The sequence below is a fragment of the Equus asinus genome, chromosome 24 (assembly GCF_041296235.1).
Source record: "Equus asinus isolate D_3611 breed Donkey chromosome 24, EquAss-T2T_v2, whole genome shotgun sequence".
Classification (NCBI taxonomy): domain Eukaryota; kingdom Metazoa; phylum Chordata; class Mammalia; order Perissodactyla; family Equidae; genus Equus; species Equus asinus.
In genome coordinates, this window is record NC_091813.1 from 35,339,733 (window position 1) to 35,361,919 (window position 22,187).

The 22,187-nt window shown below is 37.5% G+C and overlaps 1 long non-coding RNA gene across 5 annotated transcripts in view; it reads left to right on the forward strand.

Annotated features, from left to right (window-relative positions):
* The window catches only part of LOC106848476 (uncharacterized), an 885,659-nt gene that overhangs the window by 710,918 nt on the left and 152,554 nt on the right, over positions 1–22,187 (forward strand). For all 5 annotated transcript variants that reach the window (XR_011497674.1, XR_011497673.1, XR_011497671.1 and 2 more), the window contains one exon: positions 20,277–20,361. This is a non-coding gene — a long non-coding RNA (uncharacterized lncRNA). The remainder of the gene's footprint in view (positions 1–20,276; positions 20,362–22,187) is intronic.

Here is a 22,187-nt window from a genome sequence, read left to right on the forward strand (position 1 = left end):
AAAAAAATGGCCTGGCTTTGTGTATAGTCTCCTGGTGAAAGCTCAGGAGAAGTAGGACAGTCAAAGACAATGTGAAGATACATGGGACGTTCTTGGGTAAAATTATGCAAATGTTCTGACGCTCCTAGAAGACATCAACATTATCTCTAAAAAATATTTCTGTCCTGCCTGTTAATGAGAGAAAGACAGTGCAAGAAATGAGGGATAGAGACAGGTAAAATAGTCCTGAATGCAGCCTGAAGCTTAGTGTGAAGCCCAGTCAAATCCAGCTTAAATCATTTGACCTCCAGCCAAGCTGCAGATTGGTGAGCATAGAAAAATGATTGTTATCTTAGGACACTGAGAAGCTTAGGAGTGGTTCCTTATGCAGCACTAACATGGAAATAGCTGACCAATGCACATGCTGATGGTAATCTTTAGTGGGACTGGCCAAGTACAGTTCGTTTACATAGACATATTGAAAGGTACTGACTTTGCCGATTTCACTATTATATAAAAAGGACATATCCTCAGTCACAAAAACTCTAAAACAACTCTGGACCAATATGTGAAGAATTAGCCATTAAGACATAATTAGGGCATATTGAAATCTGGCTCCAAGAATAATGCAGAGAGGGGCCGGCTCCGTGGCTGAGTGGTTAAGTTCACGTGCTCTGCTGTGGCGGCCCAGGGTTCAGATCCTGGGCATGGACATGGCACCGCTCGTCAGGCCACATTGAGGCGGCATCCCACATCCCACAACTAGAAGAACGTGCAACTAATGATATACAACTGTGTACGGGGGGGTGGTTGGGGAGATGAAGCAGAAAAAAAAAAAAAGATTGGCAACAGTTGTTAGCCCAGGTGCCAATCTTTAAGAAAAAAAAAAAGAATAATGCAGAGAGTAATAAAGAATTAAATAATGATCAGTTTAGTAATTTTACTTTGTGTAAGTACTATTTACAGCTTCCTTATTTACTAAAATTCTATGGTCTTTCAAGGTTAAAATGTTTTCTCTGAAATCTTCCCTGAACCATCTAACCCACATGAATTTTTTTGTTCTCTAATAGTCTAATGTTCTCTAATATAGAAATTAATAAACTTCCAGCAAGGACTCTGTTATTTAAAAGTGTTAGGAGAGGCAATGACTCCAGAAGTTTGACACTCTACAATAATGTTTATATGTGGCCTTTGGAGAGAGGGGGCAGGTCTACAAATAAATGCAAACATTGTGGGAAAAAATCACAATTCCTATTGTAAATGCTGAAGGAAAGATGTTCTTGTATTTGTGGTAGATTAAAACAGTTTCCCATCCTGTACATAAGTGAGGTGGTCAATTATTTATGCAAATGTCTTGATTAGAGTCCTTAAGTTTTACCCTGTGGGAGTTAACATTTTTTCATCTGCCACTTAGATTATCTGAAGTCCAGGTTGTTTTCAGGGAATACAACCTACAATATCTTGTGTAATTCTCATAGAAATTTTGTGTGACAGTAGTATTAGTCATGGATGGTCGAATAAGACTATATAGTCTATCCAATCTTCTACATTAAGTGAATCCTTCAATCAAATTAGAACATAAGAAAGCTGTAAAAAATGAAAATCCTGTTTTAGTCCTTTATACAACTACCTTTATTGGCTTGTGTTTGTGTTTATATTTAACTTGGCAAGAAGAGCCATTTTGGGTTCTGGAGCAGAGAGTGACACAACAAAAGCAGTATATTGTGAAGATGATTTGTAATCCACCCCCCCACTTTCACGTAGTTAATAGCCCTAGAAAGTAAAACATTTAAGCTAAGTAAATAATAGTTTAAAAAAATTAGTGTAAACTTTCATTTCTGTTCAAGACGGAGTCATAAGGATTAGAATTACCCTCCTGTTGGAAACATTCAAAAGCTGGAAAAACATATTGAAACAATGGTTTTAAGACACTGGACAACATTCAGTGAAGAACCTTCATTCCAGAGAGACAGGAAACAAACAAGGTGAGCCCAATGATTGCTTCAGTTAACTGTCCTGAGAGAGTTTCCAGGTGATGGCACAGAGAAAGGGAACATGGACAGAGTCTGCCAGCTTCCCTGAAATGAGGAGATGCAGTTGGGAGTCCAGAAGGACCAAGGTTGTTAGAATTCACAGAAGAGAGTACAGAAAAGGAGAGAGTTGTACACAGAGAAAACTTCAGAGATCTGCAGAGAGAACCCCCCTCCAGTAATCAGGAGAGCACTGATCAGTGCTTGCATGTGAAGAAAATACCTCAGCCTTTGGAAACAATCACTCAAAAGGATTAGAGGGAATGGTGCCTGGCTCTTATAAGCACCTGTAGTAGTGCCATTTCCACCAGCCATACTGGAAAAACTCATAATCGGGCAGGGTACTCAGAAGAGTCTGGCCTCAAGGACAAGGAATAATTTGTCATAGATAAACACTCCCTGTTCTGAAGTAGCAATCTTAAATGCAAGACCAGAATGGCTCAAACTATTTCTAAAACTTAACTGCATCCGAAAGCAAAGCTTAAGAGTATTTTAAGAAATACAAAATTATCTACCACACAACAAGGTAAAAGACATAATGTCCTGAATCCAATCAGAGATTAATCAGCATGCAAAGAAACAGGAAATTATAACCCATGATGAAGAGAAACATCAAAAACATCAATCCACTTAAACCAACCCAGAACAGACACACATGTTAAAATAAGCAAAGATATTAAAAGTTATTATAAATGTATTTAATATATTCCATATATTCAAAAAGTTAAGTAGAGATATGGAAGATATTACAAAAAATTCCAAGTTGGACTACTAGAAATGAAAGCTATAATTTCTGGTAAAGAAAAATATACTGCAGTGGATGAATAGATTAGACACTGAAGAAGAAAAGATTAGTGAAATTGAAGCCATAAAAATAGACACCATTTGGAATGAAACAGAGGGAAAATAATAATAATAATAAGGAAACATGCGCCAGTGAGCTGTTGGACAGCTTTATGTGGGTTAAGATGTGTATACTTGGAATAGTTGAAATGAAGGGGTATGAAAACTAGAAACCTACAAATCCAAGAATCTCAATAAAACCTAAGCACAAAAGATGAAGAAAACTGCACCAAGGCATATCATAATTGAATTGATAAAAATGGTGATAATGAGAAAATTTTAAAACCAGCCTGAGAAAAAGTACGCATTATACATAGGCAAACACAGGTAAGGAGGACAGTAGATTCCTTCTTGGAGAAAAATGCGAGAAGACCAACATCTTTAAAAATGTTTTAAAAATATGGCCAACCTAGATTTGCAATAGAAATATCCTTCAAAAACAATTGAAATAAAGGCTTTTATAGATATACCAGAGCAGAAAGAATTCATCATCAGCACAGCCACACTACAAGAAGTGTTAAAGAGGGGCCAGCCCGGTGGTGCAGCGGTTAAGTTTGCATGTTCCGCTTCGGTGGCCCAGGGTTCGCTGGTTTGGATCCCAGGTTCGGACACGGCACTGCTTGGCAAGTCATGCTGTAGTAGGCGTCCCACATATAAAGTGGAGAAAGATGGGCACAGATGTTAGCTCAGGGCCAGTCTTCCTCAGCAAAAAGAGGAGGATTGGCAGCAGTTAGCTCAGGGCTAAACTTCCTCAAAAAAAAAAGAAATGTTAAAGAAAGTTTTTCAGGTAGAAGGAAAATTACATGAGAAAGAAATGTTGATCTACACAAAGGAATGCAGGACATCAGAAATGGTAAATAATATGTACATACAAAATGCTTTTTTCTTTTTATTTAAATTTCCTTAAAAATAGACAACTGTTTAAATAGATACAATTTCAATGTCATGTGGAGTTTATATATGTATAAACTGTATTACAGTAAGATAAAGGCCAGGGAGGGAAAATTGAAGTACACTGTTGTCAGGTTCTTATATTATACACGAAGTAGTATATATCACTTGAAGATATATACTGTAATGGTGATAGTTAATGGAATGAGCCATTGATATGGGCAATGACATGGATGAGTTTGAAAATAATTATGCCAGTAAAAAAAGCCAGACAAAAAAAGACTACATAATGCATGATTCCATGTATATAAAGCTCTAGAAAATACAAACTAATCTACAGTGACAGCAGATAAGTGGTTGCCTGGGATGGGAGTTGGGGGGGTGGTACCAAAAGGGAAGAGAAAGACACGTTACTGAAGAAATTTTGGAGGAGTTATGGATATGTTCATTATCTCAATTTTTGGTAAAGTTTTCACAGATTTATACATATATCAAAACATAAAATTGTACATATAAAGTACATATGGTTTATTGTATAAAAATTATGCCTCAATAAAACTTTTTAAAATATCAGTCTTTAAAAAATGCTAAATGTTTGGAAATCTTGTTTTTTAATCTAGTAGAGATCATTCAGCAAGCATAAGATACTCTTTAACTAATAGTGTAACTGAAATAATTAATGGGTGTTAGGAAAGCAGCTAAATTAAGCCTTAAATGTCTATCAGTATATTTTTTTCAGTAAAAAGAGAATCCAGGATTCAAAGGAAGTTATAATAAAATAAAAATGATATAGTCAGAATTTTTTCTGTAATAGAGTTCTTTTCCATTCAAATTTTAAGTTAGAACTAATTTTCAAGTGCCAATCTCTTCAATTTCTGAGATAAAGAATTTGCTTTAATGAATATTCTATCATTCATCATAAAGATGAATTTTTTTGCCTGCCTGTGATATTTTTCTCAACATCGCAAGTTCAATTTTCAAATATATTTATTTTCTTATACAGTATTAAGACTAGATACCAAAAATTAACTTAGGCATTAAGGACCAGGGATATAGTTCTTATGTGTGGTTGGTAGTTATGTAAATTGGCTATAGACTTTCTTCATAGAAATTTGGCAAAAGTATTTATTGTACTTACTGATTTAACAACTATGCTTCCACATGTTTATTATGACTAAATTACCAAGGTGTGCAAAGATTTAGCTGTAAGGATGCTCATTACGTGGTTGTTTATAGCAGTGAAAAAATTGGATACAGTTTTAATGTCAAATAACAAAGTATTATTTAAGTAAATGTTGGCACATCCAAACAACAAAGTATGCAGCCACTATCAATGATGTTGAAGGATATTTAGTGGCCTACAACATAATTACAAAAAGTGAAAAGGACAAAGAGTAATTTTCAAAACAACCTGTACAGGATGCTACAGTTTTATATTTTAAAAGTCTGTGCATATGGCAATAGATATACAAATAACACATATATGCAATCCCTTAGTTAATCCTGTATTTCCATTAGGTATTACTGTGAAACCAATCAGCTCAAGATGTTGTGGCTTAAAACAATTTTTTCTAATTCTGTTTGTTGGATGAGAACGCATGAGATCACCTATGGAGGGAGTATACGTAGAGGGAAGAAGAGGCCTCACAGCTGAGCCTGGAGAAAAGAATCCAGCCAAGGACACTGAGAAGGACCAGCTAGTGAGGTAGCACGTTAACCAGCAAAGTGTGGGGCCTTGAAAGCCAAGTGGAAATGTGTTTCAAGAAAGAAAGAGAGATCAACTATCAAGGCTCACAAGGGAGCTGAAAAAAAAAAAAAAGGAAAGAAAAATTGAACATTAATCATCAGACTTTAAAATATGAGGTATTTGGTCACCCTGTCAAAAACTGTTTCATGGAGCAGGTCCAAGAGAGAATGACAAGTTAGGAAGTGGAGGCAGTGAGAATAACCAATTCTTTGGTTTAGTTTTAAAAAGCAGGTTGACCTCATGGTGGTGATACAAAGAATTAGCCAATTTTCTGAAGTCACCAAAATGCAAAATTTGTTGATCTTAGTGCAATGGATTGAATGTTTATGTCCCCCCACCCCACCACCAAATTCATATGTTGAAATCCTAACCCCCAACATGTTGGTTTTAGAAGGTAATTAGGTCACAAGGATGGAGACCTCATAAATGGGGTTAGCGTCTTTATAAAAGGGACCCCAGAGAGCTCCCTAGCTATCTTTCTTAAGCTCTCTCTTATCTCACATGAGGATTCAAGGAGCAGAGACCAGTACACAACCCAGAAGAGGGCTCACACTGGAATCTGACCAGGGTGGCCCCCGATCACAAACTTGCAGCCTCCGGACTGTGAGAAATAAATTTCTATTGTTTATAAGCCACCTAGTTTATGGAACTTTATTATAGCAGCCAGAACTAAGACACTCAGGTCTTTCAATTTTTGTAAAGAGGACACTTCAGATTTAACTTATTTGTTGACATTTACTATCAGAGGTGGACTTTTTATCTGCTTGGCATTCTGCACCCAAATTGGGGCAATGGTTTGTGCTCAGGCCAGTGAGTCTTGTTTTGTGTCGACTTTGAATTAATGCATTTTTAGTACCCAATCTCCCATCCGATCCTGTCTTAGCTGGCATTTTCAGTTCCCAATGCTCTGAGATTCCAAAGAGCGAGGAGCTCCCTTTTCGGCTCCACTTCCTCTTCACTCTCCCCAGGAAATATCTTCCTCTGTTTCCTTTGTTCTGCCTTCTCCACGTCTTCCAGAAATGTATTATATTTTCTTATTTGCTGAGGCCCCTCATCTGTTCCTTCATTTACGAATTTATATCATTGTCTTCTTTCTTTCATTTTAATAGATCTCAGGGAAGAGGGGAAATAAATGCATTTATTTAAACTTCCACTTGTAACCAGAAGATTTGTGTGCATCTGCGGAGGGGAGAGGGGCTTGAAGAGGAAGAGGAAGTGTTACATTAGGATCTTTACTCTCCTGCATAAAAACATAATGATGCTTGCTTTGGGAAGACAGAAGCAATTTTAACAAGGTTGAATTAATCATTCTTTGAATAAAGTATATTGTGTTCAGAAAATTTGGGTTTATATAGTAGACATATAAGGAAAACATAAAAACAGTTATGATATAGTTTTATAACCATACATATTGCAGTTTTTCTTGGAAAGTGTTCAGATCAACTCTAATATATACAATGTATCTTTAGATATGAGGCATGGATATATTATGGGCCCTGAGAATTATTTCAGAAACAATCAAAACAGTACATGGAATGTCAAGGAATTTTAGAGATGTTCTAGAGGGAACACAAGCCTTCATTTCACGGGGAAATCAAGAAGGTAATGCAAAGGAAATTGATGTTATGCTAGATAGTTCTCTACCTTAAGCGTTTACACAACTTTTGAAAAAAGAGTGGAAGGAAAAAATACAAGTGACCAACCTATTTTATCAAGTGAGAAATTCAAAATATATACCCATATGTTGTAATGGATAGTTCACATATATTAACTATAGTTTGACACCTTAATATCAAGTAGATTATACATATAGATATGTAGATATAGATATATGTTAAGGTATATATAATATATGTAAATATATATATATACACACACACCATTCACCTGTATAAATACTACTCAGTCTTGATCTGAGAAACTATATTTCCATAAACTGTAATAAATTATATGTAAATTTAAAAAATATCTTTGTGTCACCTGTGAAATTTGTATTAAAAATACAGCATTCATTGCTAACTTTTGCTGCACTGACAACATGGTTGATAAGTTTGGTTAAGAAAGAAAAAGGCATGTAACATTTTTATCGTAGATGAAAGTCATTCAAAACAGTTAGAAGTAATTTCTGTCATCACAACAGCTTCAGCAAACATAAAAATATTATGAAATTTATTTTTGTCTTAGAGCTTACCTTGAGAAGAGATATATGATAAAGAAAATGAATTATGACTGAGTTCCAGAATTCTTAGCTTACTGCACAGAGACCTTTCCATTATACCTTAAGTGGAATTTTAAAAAGATAAGTGCAGATGTAAGGAAACCACGAATACAAAGTTAAGCTGGAAGAAAAAAAAGCAATGCATCCTTTTTCCATGTTTTCTGTTGATATTGACGAAGACCTAAAATGAATGATTCCCCAAAACTCTACCTTTCTTGATTGACAGAAAAATATTAACATTGGAAACCTTTGATAGTGGTGATTTAATTCAAAACAATTATGCTAAACTTTCTGGACTCTGAATCCTGGAAAACTCTCACTTCAGGAAACACAACAACTCAAAGAGAACAACTTTGTAAGTGTAAAAAAATAACATTATTTTGACACTGATGATTCAGAGTTTATGACAATCCTGACAGACTGAAGTTTAGCTTTTTGCAGAAGAATAAAATAAGGAAATGTAAATAAAATAACCTAGTTAAAGGACTTTCAAAAACTGTCAATCCTCTACACTCTTGTAGAAGCACCTTTGGCTAGTCATTTTCCTTGTCTTTAAAGAGGAAATATCCTAAGAGTTTGATGTAGGGAAGACAGAATTGCTGAAAATGAGCGCTAAAGGACACTGGGGAGGTCACCTTCACCTGAAGACCTCCGGAAGCTCGGCTGCTCCAACAGCTCGTTGCCACTTTTAACCGTTCAAAAGTACTTTCTAATGATGTTAGTAATATCTTGGATACAAGTAATATAAATTTTCTTGGAAACATTTTCAACCTTTGGTCAGACATGTGTTGTAATAAAAATGGGTAAAGAGGGAAAAAAAGAAAGTGGGAAATCTGGTAGAAAGTAAGTGGGAGGAAGCTCATGAAGGTAGATGTGGAGCGATCGGAAGAGGCTTGCAGAAAGGGAGACCTGAGCCCCAGTGGCAAGGAACAGGTGGAGTGGGAGATTTTACCAAGTGTTGCTGTGGAATGTGAATCTAACTTTCCTTAATTTTTGAAACAGATGAAAGGAAGGGTTGAAAAACAATTTTTACTGCCTTTCGGTTGCAACACCCAGCAGTCTGAACGTTGTCCAGCCTCCCTTCTCAGGTTGTGTATCTTTCACGGGTAGATAAGGATACTTAGACCCTCTATCCCTTTAGTGATGCCATTTTGAACAACTGCAAAGATGTGAATATCGTTACCTACATTAGTTTTTAAAAATTGCATTGTTCTATGGTCATATTGTCGTACACTCACTTATTGCCATGTGTCTTTAAGATGGTCTTTTCACTAGTTTGCTGCACTTTCCTTGTGGTGTTAAATGAGGACCTAGGACTTATCCATAAAACTCAAACTTAATAATATGTAAGGATGTTACAGAGCCTCTCAAATGACAGTTGATGAAACAGGATTAAAAGTTCAAGGATTTTATTAGGAGAAATATCTGTGTGAAGGAAAATAGGAAGGGAGCTTGGTAAAGCTGGTATAGTAAAGAAAACCACATGCAAATATGACCCTGAGTGAAGGGAAGAGGGAGGGGACATTGGTTGACAGTGTGCTAGACAGCCCTGCAGCCTAAGGGAGGTTTGGTAAGGCTGTAAAAGAGTGCTCTCGAACCAAAGTTGCCTCCCAGAGGTGTCCCGTGTCTCACAGGAATGGGTCTGCTTTAGTATTCCTGCCACTCAGTTAGCTGGGAGTAGCCCGTGGAACACATGACCTCAGCATAAATGAAGCTATGGATTTCAGAGCTCAACAGCTGAGGTCTAGGGTCAGTTATACTCCTTGTAATGTTGGGTTGGCCAAACTCATTCTCATGGCCAACTCATTGAGCCCCTTGCCCCATTCAATTCTGCTTCTCCACACAGGTCCAGGAGCAGTGGCTCCAGGGTTTCCATGGGCCTTTCTTCCTGAGTGAAAACTAAGAGGGACGTCAGTGGGATGAACTAACGCTCCCATCACTACAGTTGACCCCTGGGCTGTAACCAGTACTCCTCCTCTCCTTCCTCTACTCTTCGTTCTAGATTTCCTTCAGTGATTCTCTCAGCAGGTCTTGCTGGTTTGCCGGATGGTATGAACCAAACCTTCATTCCTGAAATCTCTGAACTCTTGATTATCATACCCTTCACAGTCCAAGTTTCTTCATATGACTGTTCACATTTACAGTGGGAAAGGGAGTACTAGAATCCAAATGGGTTCCACATTCATTCCTCCCTATTCCCATTATGCAAGCAGCCTTACATCATTCTACTGGTCAAAATCAATTCCTCCTGCCACTATGGTGCCTCTTGTTTTCTCCTGTTGGTCTCTGGGCAGTAGTATTCCCAAGTTCCCAGATGGTAGCCATAACTTATAGTTTGATGGGACTCTTGGTGTGTTCCCTGGCAGAGCTCAAGATTGTGAGGACAGGAAGCACAACAAGAGTTGTTGTGGGATTCACCGGAGTCACTCCTTGGTTTTTGGACCCATGTACTCTTCCTATCGGAACAAAACACCATATAGGGGGTCTCTGGTTTGATAAACATACCCCATCCTTTCAGAGTGTTTCCTCAGCACTGCAATTTTGGTTGCACGTCTAGAAGGCTTCAAGCATTCTCAGAGGCTGACTGCTTCTGTGTGGTGCAGTATGAATTATGATTAATGGACTCCATGGTCATTGGCCCATTCCCGTACTTCTTTCGAGTACCCATTTCACTTCATTTGAGTACCCATCACGCCAGTTCTGGAGTACCTGATAGTGAATGCTGGCTAATGTCAACTGTATGAGTCATTTTGTCCACTCAGTTTCTTAATGGCTTTTCTATAGTGGATGCTTTCTGGTAGACAATTGGTGATACAAAAATCTTCACACCTTGTGCCTACTCTTATATGTCCATCAACTTGCGTCTGCTCTAGACCTCTTTTTCTCTGATGTTCCTGTTCATTTCCCTCTAGACCCTAATGGTGAAGCCATTGACAATTGCCCAGAAATCTATGTGTTCTTACCTAAGGTTACTTCTCCTTTTCCACGCAAAATGGATAACGAAGTGCACTGCCCATAGCACTGCCGTTAGCAAGATATTTTTTCACTCCACCATTTTTCAAGGTCAGTCCCAAATGTGGCTGTAATACAGCCCCTGTCCACATTTTACTTACACCCACATACTGAGGGAATCCATCCAAAAGTCAAGCTCAGATTTTTTCCTGCTATTTTAGCTGGCGATACAGGAACTCCCACACAATCAGAAGCACAAGCTAGAGGAGGGACACTGGCATAACTGTGGTGGGTAACATGTGGTCTGAGCTCCTTTCCCATGACCAGTGGACTGTGTCTGGGCCTGTCTGATATTATGACTTGGCTGGTCCAACAGAATCCAGCTGTGATGGGCAGTTTCAGATGTATGGCTAGTATGTGTCCCATGGTCAATTATTCTGTGTTTACTAGAGCCCAGTAACACACAAGAGATGTTTCTCAAAGAGTGAATAATTCTCTACTGTGCCTGGCCTTACTCCAGAATCCCCAGGGCCTGTGTCGTGAGTCTTTATTTGAGCTTGCTGTAAGTTCCACATTGCACCTTTTCCAATACTACAGGGTCTGCTGGATCCTCCAATGCTATAAAATATTGAATGGCCCGGATGGTGGGCCTGGACCCACTATAGCACCCTTTCTTCCTACTCTATTTCTGTGTTTTTGTTCATTGTTTGTTTTTTGACTTTAGATGTCAAGCAGCAACTTTGCTGGCCATTTCCACGATTCTCTGAAGGTTAAATTTCTTAACTGTCTCTCCAGTTTCACTTGTTATTGTAACTGAAGTCACTTAGCTCTGGCAATTAAGTGCTATCACCTAGCTTCTAGTACTTAGGGGGAAGGCATTATCACCATGGATGTTAAAGAGCACAGCTCTGTAACCGCCCCTCCTACCACCATCCCTAGCCTGTAAAGAACCATCATTGAGCTTATTAGTTATTCTTGTGCCTCTCTTGCCAGCACATTCACAGCTGCCTTGGTGAAGGGTATGTCCTCTTGAATCTTCTGGCCTTACATAACATATCCATTCAGCATGCTCACTTCCCTCAATCTTGTTATTTGTTCTTCTACTATCTGCCAGAGCAATGTGGGCACCTTTATTTTGCTGAGAGTTGGCCGTTATTTTTCACAGACATGTAAAAGCCAACCCAGCAGCAAATTTGCCCTGTTGTCTGGAGTTTTTGCTAGGATGTTAAATTCCATATCTTTAGGAAGTGCATTGAAAGCAATGGATTCTTGCTTATCTAGCATATATGTTGGTCCCTTGATCAAACACCCTCAAAACACAATCCAAGGAGTCCTCCCTTCATTCTTGCCAGAATATGTCAACTGGTTCTTGCAATATTTTAACTGTAGAGTCTCTTCCTCCCTTATCAGGCCTAGCACACTCCTGGTCAGGTTATGCTGGGATTTTACCCTAAGTTAATGATTTGGCAGTCAGAAGAGGATCTGGGGCAACTTCTGAGGGGGTGCATACTGCCTTGTGAGGGAGAAGCGTCTGTAGCATCTTCCAGCCCAGTGGACGTACTAGCTCTCACTAAGGAAAGACAGGCTATCTTTGCAAGCTCAGAGGGTCCAGGGGTGGCCAATGGGTTGAGTAGTCATCAAGGTCATCCATTCAGATTTTCCTGTCTCATTTTTCAGAATCTTAGGTTTTCCCTACCAGAGCCCTCATCTTTGCAAAAAAACCTGTCCTGGTTGAATGTTCAAACACGTCTGTATTTCTGGGATTCTGGCAATTAATTCTTCAGCCTCTCACTTAATTGTGTTCACCCTTTCACTACGGGTCATAAGGGCCTCTTTGTACGCTACAATTGAGACTCTGTGGGTTCACACACTTAGCCATAAACTCCTTGTTAACAACCCTCAGTCTCTCATCATGCTTCTGAAGGGTGTCCTACTCTGCTGCTTTTATAAGCATTGTTTGCCCCCCATTTTTCAGAAGTCTGCTTTGTTACACCTGCCACATCATGCTGCTCCACCGGGACATTTTCCTGGGTCATCATTGGTGAAATCTTCAGCAACTGAGCTGCCATATTGTGCTAAGGACTATCCATGCCCTATATACTAAAGAGGATGGTGTCCCTTCCACCTGCCTGGTGGTGGAGACACCAGTCGCAAATCCCCATCCTCCTCTCATAAGCTCATTTGCTTCAGATCAATTTTGGTACCACTTGTCTGGTTCTTTCAAGAAGTAGACACCAATGTAGGATTATACATGCAAGTATTTTATTAGAGGAAACACTTCTTTGAGATAAAATAATGAGGGACGTGCTTAAGGCTGGGAGCACCTTCAGACAATGCGAATGAAAGAGAGAAGGAGGGAAATGTCCTTCACAAAGACGCTATCTAAGGACGTTTCAGCAAGGGCTTCAGGGAGTCTTCAAATCCAAGTCAGCCATAAGAGGAGTCCCATGTCCCTTAGGAATGCGCATCATTTAATATCCCCGCTGTGCTCTGTCATTGGCTGGGATGGGAACCCATGGGAACTGTTGCCTCAGTGGAAATCCACAGTGGATTTCACAGTGCAGCAGCTGGGGCCCTTGGTCAATTGTACTTCTCTTAGTGGGAGGTACATAACACATATTCTCATGGCTTTCACCCAGAGATAGGCGCTTACTTCTAAACTCCTTTCCCATTCCCCCTCCATTTTCTTCCTTGTTGGTTATAATATATGAACTTAGTGATTGTCTTCTGATTATTTTCACTAATATAAATAAGTGGAAACATCAAGGGATTCCCAGTCAGAGGACCTGGGTTAAATTATTGGTGTACGACAACATGACTTGAGGCAAGTTAGATGACATCTCTGGTTTGCAATTTCCCTATTTACAAAATAGTGGAGTTGCAAGATTACATTGAGAATGAATGAAACCAGGTTTGTAACCTGACATAAAATTATACACTAATTTATTTGTTCATTGTCTCTCTTCCTTCGCACCCGCCCCTCCTACCCCCCAGCCAATCTGAAATGCTCCTCTGGAATGTGAGATAGTAGGAGGCACTTAAACAATATTTGTTGAGTGGATGAATTAACTTGTTTTGCTTAGTATTTGAGATACAGTAGGTCTACAATTTATAAAATTTCTCATTTTTCCCCATAGTCTGAACAAGTACATTTTCTTCCTGCATATTATGTTGTTTCCAATATTCCAGCGAAGAATGAATTTCCTGAAAGAAAGAAATTCAAGAAAATGGTGTAAGAAATATCCATGATGACCAGAGATTTCTGAGACCATTTGAACAGGATTGTAAAAATCATGGATGTGAATAAATCATGGATAATAATTTTTAGGGGTTTATTTTAGAATTTAATCAGTTTATAATTTTAGACCATGACTGAATATCAGAATTATTGTTGACATAGAATGTTTCATTTCAAATACCTATTTTTAATTTGCTCCACCATCCCACAAATACATACTCTATTCTAGGCATTGTGCTACGCTTACAGGCTTGCACACATTCAGAAGTAAAGTTGGCTCTCTAAATATTTCTGGCAAGCTTTCTTAAATAGTAAACTAGAAAGAAGAAAATCATTATTAGAATTCCATTCTTGACACAGAACTGTCCTTTATTTGATACAAGTGGATGTTATTGTGCCTGGCCTTCCAGCATGCCCAAGGCCCTGGATTTTCAAAGGACTCTGAACTTTCTTTCAGTAGTGGATCAGGGCACAAGAGTATATCTGAGCAACAGTAAACAAGTTCCTATCAAGTGTGTGCTCTAAGATTGAGCTAGAACAGAAAGAACATCAGGCTAGCATTATAGATTGTGAAACCAACTGAGCAGGGACCGTGTCTAATTCCGTGTTCAGTATGTGCTTTTTAAATGAAAGAAAAATGAAACAATTTCATTTCTGACTATTGGAGTTTCTTATTTGAAGAAAAATAAGCCTTTCACTAGAGGTTAGTAGTTAGTAGGAGTCTGAGAATTCGTGTAAAATGTCTAAGTTTTTGTGTAATAACTATTCACTTCAGGTTCCTGATTGGTTTAACGAGTTTAATATCTTTTCTTAAATATATAACAAATGTTATCAAAAATTATATTCGCCTTAAAAATGAATAATAGACAAATGTGCTTGAGAATGGATAATTGTATTTATTAATTTAAACCTTGGATGAAGCTTATTTAAAACTAAATAAAATTTTTAAAAAACTCCTCACTGGGTAGTAGTATGTGAATCTCCAAGATTTTTCCATTGTTAAAACCTTTTTCTCAGGATAACATGTTTTATCAAACTAGCTTTTGAAAAATTATGCATAAGCAGGACAACTTTTTATTACTGAATAGTATTCCATTGTGTATGTATGACAAAATTTGTTTCTTCTTTCACTTATGAATAGATATTTGGGTTGTTTCCAGTTATGGCTCTTATAACTGTTGTTTCTAGTTCAGCTGCCATAATCATCTGTATCCATGGCTTTTTGTGGACATATGTTTTCATTTCTCTTGGATAAATACCTAGGAGTAGAATTGCTGAGTCATGTGGTAAGTGTTTGTTTAACTTTATAGGAAACTCCAAATTATCTTCTGAAGTGGCTAAACCGTCTCATATTCCCACTGGCAAGGCATGAGATTTCGAATTCCTCTACTTCCTCACCAACACTTGATATCATAGATCTTTTTATTTTTAGCCTTTTTAGAGTGTATATAACAGCATCCCATATTGATATATGCAAAAACATGGACAGATCTCGAGAAATTTAGCTGAGTGGAATAATGTACAAAAGGTTATAGGGGCCAGCCCTGTGGCCGAGTGGTTAAGTTTGTGTGCTCTGCTCCGGTGGCCCCAGGTGCACCCATTCGGCTCCTAGGCAGAGACTTGCGCACTGCTCATCAAGCCATGCTGTGGTGGCTGTATCCCACATAGAAGAGCTAGAATGACCTACAACTAGGGTGTACACTTGTGTATTGGAGCTTTGGGGAGTAAAAAAAAAAAGAGGAAGATTGGCAACAGATGTTACTCAGGGCCAATCTTCCTCACCAAAAAAAAAAAAAGGAGTATGACTCCATTTATATGAAATTCTAGAAGTCAAATCTGATCTATAGTAACAGAAAGCAGATCAGTATTTGCTTATTGCCAGGGCCAGGGCTAAAGATTACCTGCAAAGCAGCAGAACACAAAAGAACCTTTGGGGTTCATGGAGGTATTCTGTATTTCTATTAGAATAGTTGCATCAGTGTATATATTTTTCAGGATTCATCAAATGTACAATTATAATAGGTGCACTTAATTGTGTGTAAATTATAAATCCATAAAACTGATAGAATAAGAAATATGTCAAACCTGATTTGATTATTAGCAAGAAGTCTTAAATGTATCTGCTGGCTATTAGGAAAATGAAGCATTTTAAGAATGTGAAACATGGGTCCAGGCAATCCACAAAATCAAGCACTGTGCTTTCCAGGGAAGTGTGTCTATGAAAGCTGTCTGAGTGTCTTGTATCCTGTGAGACTCAATCAAGTCCTTACACATAGAGAGTAAAATTCGGATCAGATGGTCAGTTAGGTCAAATTCTGATATTTCTAATTTGCCAAAAATCCAAATATTTGTTAATGATCATTAAATTAATACATGTTCTGTATAAAAAGCAATGCAGGGGAGAAAAGTGTGTCTCATTCCTCCACCTAAAGGCAATTGCTGTTTGTACTTTGGAATATTCCTTCATTTTTAATGCAATTTTTACATGTCTCAGATAATATGGTACGTGCTATTTTGTAAGTGCACGTTTTTACTCGATATAAAATCATTAACATTTTCCAAAGCCATCAAACATTCCGTAGACATCATTTTAATAACTGCATAGCAGCTCATCCTATGCCTGTACCATAATTAATGATTATTTTTTTAATGGCATTTAGGGTTTTTTCTAAACAGTAGGCATACTGCCTAGCCCATTGAAAATTCTCCAAAAATTTTGTTGAATGAATGAATTAGTCATAAACAATGTTACGAAGAACATCTTTGTGTCACAATCTTTATATTTTGTGGCCAACATGTAAAAAAGTATTAAAGGCACTTGATTCATTTGTCACAAGCTTTTACCTTGGAAGAAAAGACAAAAACTATACTATATCTAGATTTTCAAAAGTTAGCTCAGGCATATTATAAAATAATGAAATGTGTTTTAGAGAGTTCTGGTTCATTTTTACTGTTTCTCTTAGCGATGTATTAGTGTGAGCAATTAAAGATAAAACTCTGGCCCTTTTTCTTTCTTTCTTTTTTTGAGGAAGATTGGTCCTGAGCTGACATCTCTCCCCATCTTCCTCTATTTTATATGTGGGACGCTGGCCACAGGACAGCTTGATAAGCAGTGTGTGGGTCCGCAGTGTGTAGGTCCACACTGGGGATCAGAACCGGCAGTCCCTGGGCTTCGGAGCGAGAACTTAACCGCTATGCCACTGGGTTGGCCTCTATTTCTTTGTTCTTTAAAATAACATCATGGTAGTCCCATCTCTAAGAACATCATGGTTTTAAATCATCTCTAATCCCACTACATCTATTTGAGTCCAGTGTCTAATCTTAAGACGTTTTGTCTTAATTACAGCTTCCGCTGCTATGCTTTGCCATCACTGCCTTCTTTCATCCAGTTTGGTCTTTTTGTAAATTCATTTCCACTCTGGTACTTATTGAGTAGGAGATACTAAGAAAACCCCTAACTAGTCGTTGTGATGGTGGTGGCAGAGTTGACACTTTTTGCTTGGTGCTATGCTCTACATTAATCTGCCGTGGTTTATTTTCCCAATGCATCATTAAGCATGAAGCTGCAATCTCTTTGCTTGTTAATTCCTGTTTGCATATATTTCTCAAAGCCAAATTTTGTCATTGCCAAAAAAGGGCAGGTCTTGGGCCTTATAGAATACATTTCAGGTCTTGCTAATCAAGCCAGCCATAAAGGCGAGAGTGCTGGCTGATGATCTGGCGCTCTGGCTAGAGACCTGCATGATGTTGGCCTCCTCCTACCTGTTCTGACTCTGATTTCAGCCCTTAGGACGTAGGGAGGATCTCTTAAGCAGGTGCAATGATAAGGAGCTGGAAAAAGGATTCTCCTGCCATACTGCTGTTAGGATACTAATCCTTGGAAGGCTGTTAATTTCTTTACTATCTTTTCCAGTTTCTCCATTTCCCATTCTCCTCTTTCTTCATAATTTGGGGCAATTACTTAACTGAAAATACTGTGATTTATTTTCAAAACACTGCTTTCCTTGGAGAGAGATCATTTTTTTGATACTAATTAGAGGATTAAATTTTGTCATCTACCTTATATACGTCATGCCCAGCACTTAAATTCATATTAATATGACCAAAATAATCAAACTAGTATGTTTTCTTCATAGTTTAGCCATCATAAGAACTGCATCCATTTGCCACATACATAGGCTGGCTGGCTTTTGCAAAGATGAGTCTGAAAAAAGTAAATAAAATGAGTGGAGCAACTCAAATGATTAAGTGGCAGCATCTCAATATTTCACATATGTTTCAGTTTAGGAAAGACCATTTGCTCTTTCACTTCTTTGAATAGAGTTCAGTAACTTCTGTTTTATTGAAAATTTAGAATTTTTAAGCAAATTTATAAAACTTATCAGGAAAAAACTGCCTACTGTTTCCTCCTGAGATAGGTATTAAAACTGAGGTACAAAAACCTGAATGCTTTTGCAGAAGGGCTCAAATATTTTACAAGGTCATGTTGCCGACATGTGACAATGAATAAAGTTGTGATAACTTGAAACCCAATTTAAAGCTTTTTAGAGTAATCAATACTGCTCTTCAATTTTAAAAATGCATTTCTCTCCATTACACATGAAGTGAGAGTAATGTATAAGTGGTTAGTCAAAAAGTATGGCAAAATTCCCTTGGCAGCTGCCCATTTCCTTCACTCCATTGCTATGCACTTCATGAGGGCGTGTCAGTGCTGCCAGCTGAGTGAGGGTCAAGGGTTTGGGGAAAACAGGTGTCGCTCAAACCGTTTTACTAGACAGTAGCGAGCACTGAGGTCACTGACCCAGTGGACGAAAAATAGGCCCAACAACAGTGGCAAGCTGTACATGTGACATTCTTTGCCCTCATTTTTACATTCATTTCCTTTTTGATTCACATTGAATGTTTTCTTTTTCAACAACATGGGGAATGCTTTTTGCTTCTGGGCCTTAGAAGGACTCAAGTCTAAAGATACCTGTGGAATTTTGAAATTTCAAGAGAGGATGAAAAGTTATGTTAAGCCAGTGTTTGGGTGAACTGATAATAAATTCTGACTTGTATCAAGAGGGATAAATGAAACAAAGTGTACAGATGAATTAGAGACAATGAAACATTTTTCTTTGGAGGTCGGTAATATGTTTTGACTGTAATTTTCTTACAGACATTAGGTGGACACTTTTATTTTTTTCATTTGACTTCTGTTTTATTTTTCTGTTTTCATTTTCTTCTGATTTCTGTTTCTCCGCTTCTCCTTCTCCTTCTCTAGCTCTCTCTCTCACTCGCTCTTTCCCACTTTGGCTTGCTTATCCACACACACACAAAATCACATTAACCTCTTTGAATAAAAGGCTTTATACAATATTTCGAGATTTTTATTTCAAGGGTATGTATTAAGGGGTGAAAGTTGGGCACCTCTTAAAATATTCCTTGAAAAGTCTTCCTACTTGATGCCTACTACACAAAATTAAAATATTCCTGCTTTTAACTGCATTTTTAATTCCTTTTAAAGTAGTAATCTTCTACAAAGATGCCATCAGGAAGCATTAAGTGACATTGAATAATTTTGTGAAATATCATAAAGAGTAGATATTTCACTAGATACTCCTAATAATATTTTGTAGTTTATGTGGTCTGCATCCTTCTAATACTCTAGAGTATTTATGAAGACAACTGGGAATAAATTGACTAGATTTTGAGTTTAAAACCACTATAGCATATTACATTGCTAGAGTAGTACCAATATAAATGAAACAATGTTAAAGAGTATATGAAGTTAATAAGGTAGTTAAAAGAAATATCATGATGTACTGTGATAGAATGGTAACGTTATGAATATCTGTTGGTATATTCTAGCAATTAAAAGAATCTGGGGAGGGAGATGGCCTGGTGGCGCAGTGGTTAAGTGCGTACATTCCACTTCAGTGGCTCGGGGTTAGCTGGTTCAGATCCTGGGTGCGGACATGGCACCACTTAGTAGGCCATGCTGTGGCAAGCATCCCACATATAAAGTGGAGGAAGATGGGCACAGATGTTAGCTCAGGGCCAGTCTTCCTCAGCAAAAAGAGGAGGATTGGCAGCTGATGTTGGCTCAGGCTAGTCTTCCTCAAAAGGAAAAAAAAAAAAGAATCTGGATTTCGTAAATGGAATAGATATATTTAATCACATCTGTTCAGATTCAGACTTGAATAGCTAAGGGAAAAACTAAAGGCAATGATACTTTTGTGTGGGTGCTTTTTTATATTTATAAGGAAATGTTATATGGATCAATTTGTAATCCTTCTTTTTTGATATAATGAAAAATGCCAATTATTTCCCATAAAACAAGCCTTATTTTTACATTTGATGTTTAATTTGTACGTGTTTCTTTGTTTTACTTTTCAGGCTCAACTTTCCTACATAATTAAGAATTTACAGCCTGGGCAATGCCAAGATCCACAGCTGCACTAAAATCAATTATCTGCGTTTGGTAAGTGGGGTAGAAAATATTTGACAAATATTTTTTATCTGTAGGAATCTCCAGTGTTCATGTTCCATCTATGATTTTATTGAAGATTGTTAAGAAAAATTTTAAGCATCCCTTATGAGTGTTTTACTCAAACTGCTTTACATTTTGGCAAGATAGAAGACTTGCTTTTATGGGTTTGTTTAACATAATGTACTTAAAACCAAGAAGTCTGATATGCTGCCATTCTTCAGTAAAAGACAGGAAAGACTTATAACGCATGCCCCTGTGTAATCCATTTGAATCTGATATTTTTACTTTTCATCAAAGTTGAGGTCAAAGCAAAATACTTCTTATTGATCACATTAAAAAATTAAACCTCATTTGTTTTAGTCGGTTCAGGCTGCTGTAACACAGTACCATAAACTGGGTAGCTTATAAACAACAGAAATTCATTTCTCATAGTTCTGAAGGCTAGAAAGTGCAAGTTCAAGGTGCCAGCAGATTCGGTGTCTGGTGAGAGCCCACTTCCTGGTTCACGGACTGTTGTCTTCTCACTGTGTCCTCAAATAGCAGAAGGGGCAAAGAGCTGTCTGGGGTCTCTTTTATAAGGGCACTAATCCCATTCTTGAGGGTTCCTCCCTCATGACCTAATCACCTCCCAAATGCCCCACTTCCAAATCCTGTCATATTGGGGATTAGGTTTCGACAGGTGAATTTGGGGGACACAAACAGTCTCTAGTATCACTCTTCATTGCTATTGCTTTCATGACTTTATTTTATAAAGATTAGGTATTTTGAAGCTCAGGATATCTTAGCTTAACTGTTCATACCATCTTCCTTGGAGAATAAGAACTTTCCAAACTCCTACATATTCCCTGATTATACTTGGCCCTTGCCTTCTGTTTTCCCTTTGGCATCTTCTGATTTTTTAAATGATTTTTTTTTCTTGAAGACTGAATAATATGTACATAAAAGTGGGCTGCAATTTTAATCTTTGCTATATGACCACAATATGTAAAATTCTTCAGTATATTGTTGTCATTGGTTAAATCCTTTACAAAAGTGATGGCAAAACCAGTGGGCAACAAGATGAGAAACATTTACAGAGATTGTGAAAAAATTAGTCCAAGAAATTAGGATATGTTCTAGATGCTGATCTATTTTCATGAATTACTAATAAATCACTTTGTATTAACAATCTTTCTGATGTTAAATACTTTTCTAATATCAAAGTAATGGCTGTTTATTGTAGAAAAATTTTAATATGCAAAAACATCTACAGAGAACAATGAAAAAATCTTCCGTGACATCCCTGAGTATGAAGCATTGCTAGCATTTAGTATACTATCTTTTTTCTGTGCATATATACTGTTTTAATCAAATTGCAAATCTCCTAAATATTGAGCTGTATATTCTGCTCTGTTAAAGTTATGTTTTTATTAAACTTTATTTTTAAAGTTTGTTAAGTTAAATTTTATTTTTTGATTGTTTTACCATTGTATGAAATAGCTAAAATATGATTTTAAATAACTCTGATATTTCAACAAATGTAAGTGCCAAAATTAATTGATTCCTTCCCCTATTCTTGGGCATTTAGGTTGTTTCCAGTGTTTCGTTGCCTCAGGCGATGTTATAATCAGTATTGTCCTTCAGAAATCTGTGGTTTGCTTCACCACATACTTCCACAAAATAAATTCCCAAAAATGTAGCTATGATTACAAAACTGATATCCTGAAAAACCATTTCAACTTGAGTGTTTACCAGTAGATTGAGATTAAGCCTAATCTTGGTTCCCTCTCACACAACTAGGTACAGTAGTTTAAAAAATGTCATTACTAGAGCAATCG